Consider the following 12,266-nt stretch of genomic DNA (forward strand, 5'->3'; position numbering starts at 1 on the left):
TTCCACGCCAAGGAAAGTCCCTTCCGGACACGGGACGAAGTCTTCAATCTTGTATCTTCATAGTCCAGGAGTCCGGCTGAAGGTATAGTCAGGCTATCCGAACACCCCCTAATCCAGGACTCCCTCAGTAGCCCCTGAACCAGGGTTCAATGACGACGAGTACGGCGCGCATATTGTCTTCGGCATTGCAAGGCGGGTTCCTCCTCCAAGTACTTCATAGAAGAGTTTGAACACAAAGATAGTGTCCGGCTCTGCAAAATAAGTTTCCACATATTGCCATAGAGAGAATAATATTTACACAAATATAATCTGCTGATGTATTGCATAGTGTGACATCACGCCACAGCCAAGCTTTTATTCGAACCGTTTTACTGTCCCATCTCAGCGCGTTATGTGAGGCGGTTTCCTTGGCACGTCTTGTTAAAGCAGAGATCGTGTCCCCTTATTCTGGGATTCTCATCAATACGGGCGTGGGTAACCCAACCGCGCCATTTATTACGGCGCTTGGAGATAAGCGAGTTTTACCAGGCTGGTGGGGACATGTAGTTGCGTCCACCCATATAAGGGGATAAGGATCCACCTTTTCACCTACGCCTTCTTCCTCCTTCGCCTATCCATTCTTGCGCACTCGAGCTCCAGCGCCCAGGTCCGCACTCCCCACCTCAACCTTCTCTAGCCATGTCCGGAGTGGGAGGCAAGTGGATAGTCTCCTCCATCAAGGAGGGACATATCAAAAAGCTGAGGAAGGCCGGATACCTGTCTAACGACATCGCGTACCGGCTCCCCGAAAAGGGGCAGCTCATCCCCACCCCTAGGCCCCATGAGAGGTGGTGTTCCTCCCCCATTTTCTCCGCGGACTGGGCTTCCCTCTCCACCCATTTGTCCGGGGGCTCATGTTCTACTACGGCCTGGATTTCCACGATCTGGCCCCGAACTTCGTCCTCAACATCTCGGCGTTTATCGTCGTGTGCGAGGCCTTCTTCCGCATCCGCCCCCATTTCGTCCTATGGCTCAAGACTTTCAACGTCAAGCCGAAGGTGGTGCGCGGCAACCAGGCGGAGTGTGGAGGCGCCATGGTGGGCAAGATGGCCAACGTCCTCTGGCTCGAGGGCTCCTTTGTGGAGACCCTGAAGGGGTGGCAATCGGGGTGGTTTTACATCACCGAGCCGTGCGATGCCGAATGGGTCGCACCCCCTGAGTTTCGATCCGGACCCCCTACGCGGTTCACCTCCTGGAAGGAGACGGGCCTGTCGTGGGGTAAGAAGGGAGAGATGACCCGACTCCAAACATGCGTCCAAACCCTGGTGGACAAGAAGCTCAAACTTGTCTACGTAGTCCAGGTTATGCTCATCCGCTTGATTCTCGCGTGTCAACGACTGGCTTTCAACCTGTAGGAGTTCGACCCGGCGCGGCACCAAACTCTGAGCAGGCTCTTCGACACGACGTATGAACATGCCTGGAAGGTGCTTTTCAAGGGTGCCGAGGCTACTGCATCCGCTACCGAGCATCACGGATTCAGTGCGCAGCGTCATGCTCTCGCGGTAAGCTGTTTTTTTTCCTTTTACAGGGTATTAGTTTTTCATAGTTTGACTCCATGCGGGATCTAAACTCCCTTACCTTTGACAGGATTGGCAGGTGACATCCGGACAGATCAACTGTCCGGCTCCTTTGCCCGAAGGCCCAGCGGACGCTCGCTTGGTGAAGCTGCTAGTTCCGGCACCCTATGTGGTGCCGGAGAAGAAGGCCGCGGAAAAGGCCGCGGAGACTCGAAAGAGTGCCCGGTGCCAGGAGGTGTCGGATCCATCATCCGATGGTTCCGAGGCGCACTCCTCCCGTGAAGACGAGGAGGAAGAAGAAGAGACCTCTCCCCCTCCAGCGGGGGGAGAGAATAAAATGAAGGCCACCCTCTCGGGGGAGGCCGGAGGGTCCAAGAAGGGGAGAACCCTTCCTCCGGACTGATCCACCGACGCCGACGGCGGTGGAGAGGAGTGGCAGCCCAGGGCCAAGCCCCTGGCAAAATCGTAAGTATCCGGATACCAGAGTAATCCATAGTATTCGTTTATTGCACAGCTTTCCCTTACGTCGAATATGTTTATGCAGCCCACCCAAAGACCGGCTCAACGCGTCGTCGAGCGGCTCACTGGACTCGTCGGATGTGAACTCGCTTCCGACGGCTTCCTCCCCCCGCCCTACGGATGACACTGAAGTGTTGTCCCAACAGGTTCCAAGCCGAGGGGAGGTGGTCCTGGAGGCATCGCGAGGCGACCTCCCGGACTCCAGGAGCAAAGGGGGTGAAACCCCCTAGGGCTCCAAGTCCGGCTCTAGGCCGGACACTGCTCCGAAACCTTCAGAGGTTCCAGAGTCCGGCGGGGGACCTCCTTCCAAGAGGAGCAAGTCCGCCGTGCCGGTGGCCCCCGTCCAACCGGAGGCGCCGGACAATATGTTGGAGGTGCTCCAAGGCGCCTCCATCGACGAGGAGCACCACACTATTATGAATGCGGTGGTCCAGAAGGTTCAGTCCGCCAAGAGCGGACTGACTAAAGCTTGTACTAGCCTTTTGACAGGCTTTGAGGTAAGTAAAGAATGTGTAAATAATAGTACCGCATAGACAATAGCCCCTGATGCTCTATTGGGCGTTCGGGAAGAAAAGCCGAATAGAGGATCAAATAGAATTCGCAGGAGTCTAACAAAAATGAGTCAATATGCATATGCAGGCTTCCCTGCTTGCGTCCGCCGCACTGACTGCGGAAGTGGATACGCTAAAGCAGAACCTCGAGCGGTCCAAGCAAGAGCTCGAGCGTGCCAAGAAGCAGCTCGAGGATAATGAAGGTAAGAAATACCTTGTTTTTAAATATATATAAAAAGGTGCAATTGCAAAGAATGACAGGATTATCGTGGCTATTGTAGGGGCCACGTCTGAAGTGGCGACCCTTAAGCAAGTGCTGGTCGAGGCCGAGAAGAGGGCGGCCTCGGAGCGCACCGAGTGAGAGAAGTATGAGGATGAGGTTGGAAAGGTGCGGCAAGAGCTCCAGGCTCTCATGGAAAAACATGAGAGTTTGGAGCTTGACTCGAAGACGCAAGTGTACGAGCTCACGGTGGCTATTGAAAATGCCAAATCTGCCAAGGCCGAATCCCAGAAGACCCTCCAGGAGTTGGATGTGGTGAAGAAGATAGCAGCGGGTAAGGCATTCTTTATGCAAATGAAACACATAAACGTGAGTTACTTGTTACTTACCTAAATCTGGAGCTCTTGAGGAGCTTTCACAGATCTTCCCCGGAGTGTGTCCGATGCCGCCGCATTCTATCGAGCCGAGGAGGGCAGCTCGACGGAGAAGGTGTTCTGGTCTCAGTACGCTGAGGCCGGACACCCCGTGCCCCTGAGCGACCAGCTGAAGCAACTGGTCGAGCTCCACAAGGCAGCCGAACAAGCCATGAAGGGCCTCATTGTTTGGTTGTGGCCTGGAGGGGCTCTGCTTGGGATCTATTTCGGGCTGGTGCGGCGGCTGGTGGAGGCCTGTCGAAGTCTCGAAGTCATCAAGTGCTCCGTCTGCATTGGGGCAAGATGGATGCTGAGAAGCTTGTGAAGGACGGGCCACCGCGGGGGAAAGAGCATCGCAAGCCCAAGAATTACTATAAGGATGTTCTGAAGGGTGCCTGCCTTGTGACGGATGAATGTTCTAGGGATGTAATTTTTCAGTGAAACTTGCTCGTTTTGTCCTGTGCGCTGAAAACTTGTTTATATGCGCTAAGAAATGCTGTTGGAATTTAAAATATTACCTTCTGTGCGGCTGTTTATCAATTCTGAGAGATGGCGAGTCGTCGGCTTCTGCCCCCGTGCCGCTAGTGCTGGGGTGTTCGGGGATAAACCTGAGCGCTCTTTTCCCCATGTTTGGATCCTTCGAGGGAGGCACTCAGCCCAACGAACAAGGCAATCAGACTATAATGCGTGAACACTCTCACTTAGCCATAGAATTCTATAATTTTAAATTTCAGCGAAGCCCCTGGTATTCAGAAGACCGAGTTCGGGGCGCTATCCACGCCTTGGCCAGACAGAGCCGGCTCCTCGCCCTAAGCGGCATAAGTCTTTAGGGACTCGAAAAAACCTCTCGAACAGCGACCAGCTCCCGCTTCATCATGACAGTCAGTTTTAGCTTTCTCCACTAAGGTGCTTGACCCAGCTCAACTGGGGCACAATCGCAGTGGTTCTCCTAGTGCTACCTTAGCCGATATAGCGGAACGTAAGGCACCAAAACATAGGAGCCGGGCAAACCCAACTATTGACCCAAGAAATGATTCAGAGCTGATGCATATAATGCTATAAGTTCGGGGTGCCGCACTTGTTAAAGTGTTCGGACTTCTTACACCATACTGAGGGGTACCAAAGCCCCTGGCATATTTTGGCCGTACCAACATGTACGGGTGCAACATGTCGTTAAGGAACATATATAAAGAAAAAAGGTAATGCAAAAATAGACGAAAGTTATGCATTGTTTATTAAAAAGGGATGCGATCAAGGCAGAACGATACAAGTAATGCGATAAGTGGAAGGTTGGACTAGTTAACATGTCCGCTTCAGGGGCAAGCTGCGGAATAATATGCGGAACGGGTATACTGCTCATGATAGAGACTACCTGGGAGTTCCGTAATGCGGCGTGGCTTGTCTGCTTCCCTGGTTCTTGCATCGTTTGTGCGGCAATTGAACTGCCGAACAGGCCTTCCGAAGGATGGAGTCCTGAAAGTAAGAGAAAATTAAAAAATCGGCAGCCCCTGGTACGGTTTAAGCCGTGTGATGGTGCCCCTCCCCCTGTGCCCATGGTATCTCTAGTGCGTAGTTATGTACGCGAAGTACTGGCTTCACCTTTTTGCGAGGGTTGGGGTTGGGGCCACATTGCTACGCCTGCTCGGATCATGCCAGGCGGTCTTGTTGTAGGTTACTCCGGGCACGCTTGACGGTGTCCGGTCGTTTAGTGGCCTGACTGGAGAACTGCGTGGAGAGGTTGCTTTGTACTTCCGCTGCAAGGGCCACCGTGTGCTCCTCTGTTCGGAGGGAGCGTTCGGTGTTTCCATTGACCGTAATTACTCCTCGAGGGCCTGGCATCTTGAGCTTCAGGTATGTGTAATGCGGTACCGCATTGAACTTAGTGAATGCGGTTGGCCCGAGCAGTGCGTGATAACAACTGCGAAACGGGACTATGTCAAAGATTAACTCCTCGCTTCGGAAATTATCCGGAGATCCGAAGACCACTTCAAGTGTGACTGAGCCTGTACAGTTGGCCTCTACACCTGGTATTACGCCTTTAAAGGTCATTTTGGTGGGCTTAATCCTCGAGGGATCTATGCCCATTTTCCGCACTATATCCTGGTAAAGCAGGTTCAGGCTACTGCTGCCATCCATAAGGACTATAGTGAGATGAAATCCGTCAATAATTGGGTCTAGAACCAATGCGGCGAATCCGCCATGACGGATGCTAGTGGGATGGTCCCTTCGATCAAAGGTGATCGGGCAGGAGGACCATGGGTTGAACTTTGGGGGGACTGGCTCTACCGCGTATACGTCCCTTAACGCGCGCTTCCGCTCCCTTTTAGGACGTGGGTTGCGTATATCATGTTCACCGTCCGCACTTGTGGGGGAAAACCCTTCTGCCCACTGTTGTTCGGCGGCCGGGGCTCCTCGTCGTCATCGCTATGCAGCCCCTTGTCTTCATTTTCGGCGTTTAACTTGCCTGCCTGCTTGAACACCCAACAATCCCTGTTGGTGTGATTGGCTGGCTTTTCGGGGGTGCCATGTATCTGGCACGAGCGGTCGAGTATTCGGTCCAAACTGGACGGGCCCCTAGGATTCCTTTTGAATGGATTTTTCCGCTGAACGGATTTAGAGCCTCTGAATCCGGCATTAACTACCATATCCTCAGCATTGTCGCCGTTAATGCGGCGCTTCTGCTTGTTGCAACGCGACCTGCCACTACTGTCCCTAGTGTCCAAATTGCCAGGGTTCTTGGTCATATTGTTGCTACGAGCAAGCCAGATGTCTTCTCCCGCACAAAAGCGGGTCATGAGTGTCGTGAGTGCTACCATAGATTTCGGCTTTTCCTGTCCAAGGTACCGGGCTAGCCACTCGTCACGGATATTATGTTTGAAGGCTTCTAGGGCCTCAGCGTCCGGACAGTCGACTATTTGATTTTTCTTTGTTAGGAACCGTGTCCTGAATTGCATGGCCGATTCCTCTGGCTGCTAAATTACGTGACTTAGGTCATCGGCGTCTGGGGGTCGCACATAAGTGCCTTGGAAATTGTCGAGGAATGCGGCTTCTAGGTCCTCCCAACAACTGATTGATCATGTTGGCAAGCTGTTAAGACAATGCCGAGCTGGTCCTTTAAGCTTGAGTGGGAGGTATTTGATGGCGTCGAAATCATCGCCGCGGGCCATGTGGATATGAAGGAGATAATCCTCGATCCATACCGCAGGATCTGTTGTGCCATCATATGATTCGATGTTTATGGGTTTGAAACCCTCGGGGATTTGATGATCCATTATTTCGTCTGTAAAGCAGAGTGGGTGTGCAGCACTTCTATACTGGTCTATATCATGACGTAGCTCCAGTGAGCCTTGTCTACTGTGTTCGGCCCTGCCGAATTTGTGGCCAGCGTGACAGTTGCCGTCTCGAGCCGTGGGGCACCCACGCGATCCGTAGATCGATCTTGTTTGCCTTTCCTTGTCCTCCAACATGTCTCGTAAGTCCGGCGCATATTCCCGTGCCTTGGTACGGGGTGCGGCTTGAGTGGAGGGCCGAGAGTCCTCTCTGTCGTGGCCACGAGGTGGTCGGTCGGCTGCATCAAGTGCTTCCTCCTCTAATCGGGGTAGCAACCTGCACCTTGGGTAGATCTTGGAGGGGCGTTCGAGTTTATGCTCTTCGGCCGCAAGGACTTCAGTCCATCTGTCCACTAGCAAATCTTGATCAGCTCTAAGTTGTTGCTGTTTTTTCTTGAGGCTTCTTGCCGTGGCCATAAGCCTGCGTCGAAAACGCTCTTGCTCGACGGGATCCTCTGGCATGACGAATTCGTCGTCGTCGAGGCTTGCCTCGTCTTCGGAGGGAGGCATATAATTATCGTCCTCGACCTCTCTATCTGCCGCTCTCTCATGAGGGCTGGTTTCTCCATCCTCCTGTGCTAAATCTTGCTAGAGGGGGTTTTCTTCAGCGCTTTCCGGAGTATTATTATCTCCCGTGCTGGAATCACCATGTTTGTTTTGGCGGGATTTTGAGCGGCGTCGCTGACGCCGGCGCTTAGGCTGTTTCTTGGAGGGGTCATCCTCTGATGTTTCATCGCCATCTCCCTCTTTGGGGGTGTCCACCATGTATATGTCATACGACGAGGTGGCTTTCCAGGGCCTAGTAGGCGCTGGTTCTTCATCATCTCCTTCATCGGCGTCCATACCATCGATGTCTTCGGAGTCGAAGTCGAGCATGTCGGTTAAGTCATCGACAGTGGCTACAAAGTGGGTGGTGGGTGGGCTTTGAATTTCTTCATCGTCCGTACCCCAACCTTGCTGACCGTAGTCCGGCCAGGGCTCTCCTGATAGAGAGAGAGACTTCAGTGACTTCAGGATATCGCCGAAAGGCGAGTGCTGAAAGATGTCCGTGGCAGTGAACTCCATGATCGACGCCCAATCGGATTCGATCGGTAGGGGCGCGGAGGGTTCGGAGTCCGGAGAGGATTCCGGCTCCTTGGAGTCACGAGTCTCGTAGAGTACAGGGCTAGTTCTTGGCTCAATCGCCGTTGGGGTCGCAGCCCCCGAGGTGGTGTCCAACCGCCCATCATCAATCGGCGTAGTTGGCTCCGAATTAAGGGTTGGAGCCGATGCGGGTGCGGCCTCCAGGGCACTGTTCGGCGGCAGAGCTAGATCATGCTCGTCGTGATAGTGCGGCGCGCTCGGTAGTGGCTCGAATCCGTCGAAGATCAAGTCCCCGCGGATGTCAGCCGTGTAGTTTAAATTTCCAAATCTGACCTGACGGCCAGGGACGTAGCTTTCGATCTGCTCCAGACGGCCAAGCGAATTGGCCCGCAGTGCGAAGCCGCCGAGGACGAAGATCTGTCCGGGGAGGAAGGTCTCACCCTGGACTACATCGCTATCGATGATCGTAGGAGCCATCGAGCCTGATGGCGACGACATAGAGGAACTCTCAATGAAAGCACCAATGTCGGTGTCAAAACCGGCGAATCTCGGGTAGGGGGTCCCGAACTGTGCGTCTAGGCCGGATGGTAACAGGAGGCAAGGGACACGAAGTTTTACCCAGGTTCGGTCCCTCTCGATGGAGGTAAAACCCTACGTCCTGCTTGATTAATATTGATGATATGGGTAGTACAATAGTAGATCTACCGCGAGATCAAGGATGCTAAACCCTAGAAGCTAGCCTATGGTATGATTGTTGATGTGTATGTTGTCCTACGGACTAAAACCCTCCGGTTTATATAGACATCGGGTAGGGTTAGGGTTACATAGAGTCGGTTACAATGGTAGGAGATCTACATATCTGTATCGCCAAGCTTGCCTTCCACGCCAAGGAAAGTCCCTTCCGGACATGGGATGAAGTCTTCAATCTTGTATCTTCATAGTCCAGGAGTCCGGCTGAAGGTATAGTCCGGCTATCCGAACACCCCCTAATCCAGGACTCCCTCACATGCCTTTTGGGTTAACTAATGCAAATAGTACTTTCATGAGATTAATGAACGAAGTTTTACGTGCTTTCATTGGATGATTTGTGGTAGTCTATTTTGATGATATACTGATTTAAAGCAAATCTTTGGAGGAACATTTGGAACATTTACGTGTTGTTTTTATTGCTCTATATGAGGCACGTTTGTTTGGTAACCTTGGGAAGTGCACCTTTTGCACCGACCGAGTATCTTTTCTTGGCTATGTTGTTACTCCACGGCGAATTGAAGTTGATAAAGCCAAGATTGAAGAAATTGAGAGCTGGCTGCAGCCCAAAACAGTCACACAACTGAGGAGTTTTCTTGGCCTCGTTGGATTCAATAGGCGTTCTATGAGAGATTTCAGCACCATTGCTACACCTCCCAATGAGCTTACAAAGAAGGATGTGCCTTTTGTTTGGGGTGCCGCACAGGAAGAAACCTTCAGGTATTGAAAGATAAGTTGACACATGATCCTTTACTACTACTTCCTAATTTTAATAAGACTTTTGAGCTTGAATGTGATGCTAGTGGAATTGGATTAGGAGGTGTTTTGTTACAAGTGGCAAACCTGTTGCATACTTTTCTGGAAAATTGAGTGGGCCTATTCTGAATTATTCTACTTATGATAAAGAAAAGAATTATATGCTCTTGACTTTAGAAACATGGCAAAATTATTTATGGCCCAAAGAATTTGTTATACATTCTGATCATGAATCTTTGAAACATATTAAAAGTCAAGCTAAACCGAATCATAGACATGCTAAATGGGTTGAATTCATTGATACTTCCCCTTATGTCATTAGACACAAGAAGGGTAAAGAAAATGTTATTGTAGATGAATTGTCTCGTCGCTATACTATACTTTCACAACTTGACTTCAAAATATTTGGTTTGGAGACCATCAAAGATCAATACGTGCATGATGTTGATTTTAAAGATGTAATGCAAAATTGTAAAGAAGGAAGAATGTGGAACAAGTTCATCGTTAATGATGGATTTGTGTTTCGTGCTAACAAGATATGCATTATAGCTAGCTCCGTTCATCTTTTGTTGTTGCGGGAGGCGCATGGAGGAGGACTAATGGGACACTTTGGTGTGAAGAAGACGGAGGACGTACTTGCTACACATTTATTTTGGCCAAGTATGAGACGGTATGTTGAGCGTTATGTTGCTCGCTACACTACATGTCAAAAAGCTAATTCACGGCTCAATCCTCATGGTTTATATATGCCATTTCCTATACCTAGTGTTCCTTGGGAGGATATATCTATGGACTTTGTATTAGGTTTGCCTCGAACAAAGAAGGGGAGGGATAACATATTTGGTGTCATGGATAGATTCTAGAAAATGGCACACTTTATACCATGTCATAAAAGCGATGATGTTGTTAATTTGTTCTTTCGTGGAATTATTCGCTTGCATGGTGTGCCAAATACTATTGTTTCAGATCGTGAGACTAAATTTCTTAGCCACCTTTGGAGATGTTTATGAGCTAAGTTGGGGACTAAGCTGCTTTTTAGTACTACTTGTCACCCCCAAACTAATGGACAAACTGAAGTAGTCAATAGAACATTGTCTACTATGCTTAGGGCTATTTTGAAGAATAATAAGAAAATATGGGAAGAATTCTTGCCTCATATTGAATTTTCTTATAATCTTTCATTGCATTCTACTACTAAGATGTGCCATTTTGAAATTTGTGTATGGTTTCCTATCTCGTGCACATATTGATTTATTGCCTCTTCCATCTTGGGAGAAGGTTAATTTTGATGCTAAACAACGTGCTGGATTGATTTTAAAAATGCATGAGTTAACTAAGGAAAACTTCCGGATGTAGGGTTCCGGCAAACCCTTAAGGATCAAACACTGGGGTGTGCGCGAAGTCTTTCCCTCCTACCGATCTACGCTGTAGCTCGCTAAGATCTTGCGGACGAACTTGATGAACTCACAACACAGAAAGACGCGGGGTTTATACTGGTTCGGTCCATCGTTGTGGTGTAATACCCTACTCCAGTGTGGTGGTGGTGGATTGCCTTATGGGCTGATGATGAACAGTACAAGGGAAGAACAGCCTCCTCAGGTTGAGGTGTTGTTGTGCTTTCAGACTTGTGTGTATCTCTGGGTCCAATCCTCTCTCTCCCCCTACTATGGTGGCTAGCTCTACTTATATAGGCCCCGGTCCTCTTCCCAAATATTGAGCGGGAAGGGAGCCAACAATGGTGGGCTAATTTGAAGGGGGACAGCTAGTACAAGCTATCCTGACAAAAGGTAGTCTGTGCTTGTGAAAGGCTCTAGGGTGACGCCATCTTGCGCTCCACGATGACCTCTGCCTTGCCGTCTGCCTGGTGTTGGTCTTGTTGCACCAAAATGGAAACCTTTGCCTGAGGCCTCGGTACTCCGCGGCTGCGCTTGCCTCCTTTGCATCAAAGGGGAAACAAGGACGATGCGCGTGCTGGCGCCCACCTGGTGTCGATCGTCATGGCTTACGTCACGAGAGCCTCCTAAGGTTTGCCCTGCCTTTATATCTCCGCTCCTCGTGAGCCTGCCTAGCTAGGCCACCCAGAGGAGGTCTTGCGTTGTCCGCCTCGTGAGGCTTGGCCCCTCGCGAGGGTCTTGGGTGCCTTGTTGGTGAAGATGGTCCGTACGGCCTGCTGCTTGGCCACGTCGCAGGCCGTAGGCAGGCAAGTCTGGGGACCCCCATTCCCAGAACGCCGACAGTAGCCCCCGGGCCCAAGGTGCGCTCGGGCTTGGCTTCGCGGTGAAGCCAAGGGTCAAGTTCGGAGCATCGTGGCCCCCAAAAGTCTGCGGCCTCGGTTGACGCGTGGCGGTCCATAGGTCGTGGGCGTCTCCGCTTCCCCATGCTGCCTCGACGACTGCACGACTTGACAAGCCCCTTCGACATGCAAGGGAAACCATCATTACCTGCGATCGTGGGAGACGCCGGTTGGCCTTCTCTTGCTATAAATGGGGTGGGGGCGGAGCCACCATTGCCCATCTCTTCCTCGCTTACTCGCTTCTTCTTTGCTTCATTTCTTGCAGTGCCTCTGATGGCGCCACGAAGGAAGTTATCTGCCGTCGAGAAGGGGATGGCCCCTCGCGAGGGCCTCGATTCCCCGGCTCCCAAGCGCGGTCGCGGCCGTCCTCGCAAGCACGCCGCGACCCCCGCCGTGGCCCACCATCGAGGCGGTGCCGCGGCACGCGGAGGGGACCGTCCCAACCATTGCGGTCCAGCTGACGAGGGAGGCGCGCGATGGTGGCGCGGCCTCCCCGCCCGCGCTTCCGTTCAGTGAAGGTGTCGCTGGAGTTCATTGTCTGGTCGGAGAACCTAGCCGGCAACTGGCTCCAGCTTCCGCTCTTCCTTGTCAATGAACTGCCGGCCCCTGGTCCAGGCGGGCTCTGGTTGCAGGCGGATGGTTGCTACAGCAAGGCCTCCTGGGTCACGGTCGAGACTTCCGCCGCGGGCAACATAGCCCTAGCCCGCGGCTGGCAGACGTTCGCCCGCGCGCGCGGCCAGGGCAGGCGGTGCACGCTCCACTTCAAGTATGACGGTGGGTCGACCCTCTATGTGAGGGT

At 51.9% G+C, this 12,266-nt stretch overlaps 1 pseudogene; it reads left to right on the forward strand.

The window, feature by feature from the left end:
* The first annotated feature begins 678 nt into the window (after positions 1–678).
* LOC119283503 overlaps positions 679–12,266 on the forward strand; it is a 54,626-nt pseudogene continuing 43,038 nt past the window's right edge.

This window comes from Triticum dicoccoides, chromosome 4A (genome assembly GCF_002162155.2).
Source record: "Triticum dicoccoides isolate Atlit2015 ecotype Zavitan chromosome 4A, WEW_v2.0, whole genome shotgun sequence".
Classification (NCBI taxonomy): domain Eukaryota; kingdom Viridiplantae; phylum Streptophyta; class Magnoliopsida; order Poales; family Poaceae; genus Triticum; species Triticum dicoccoides.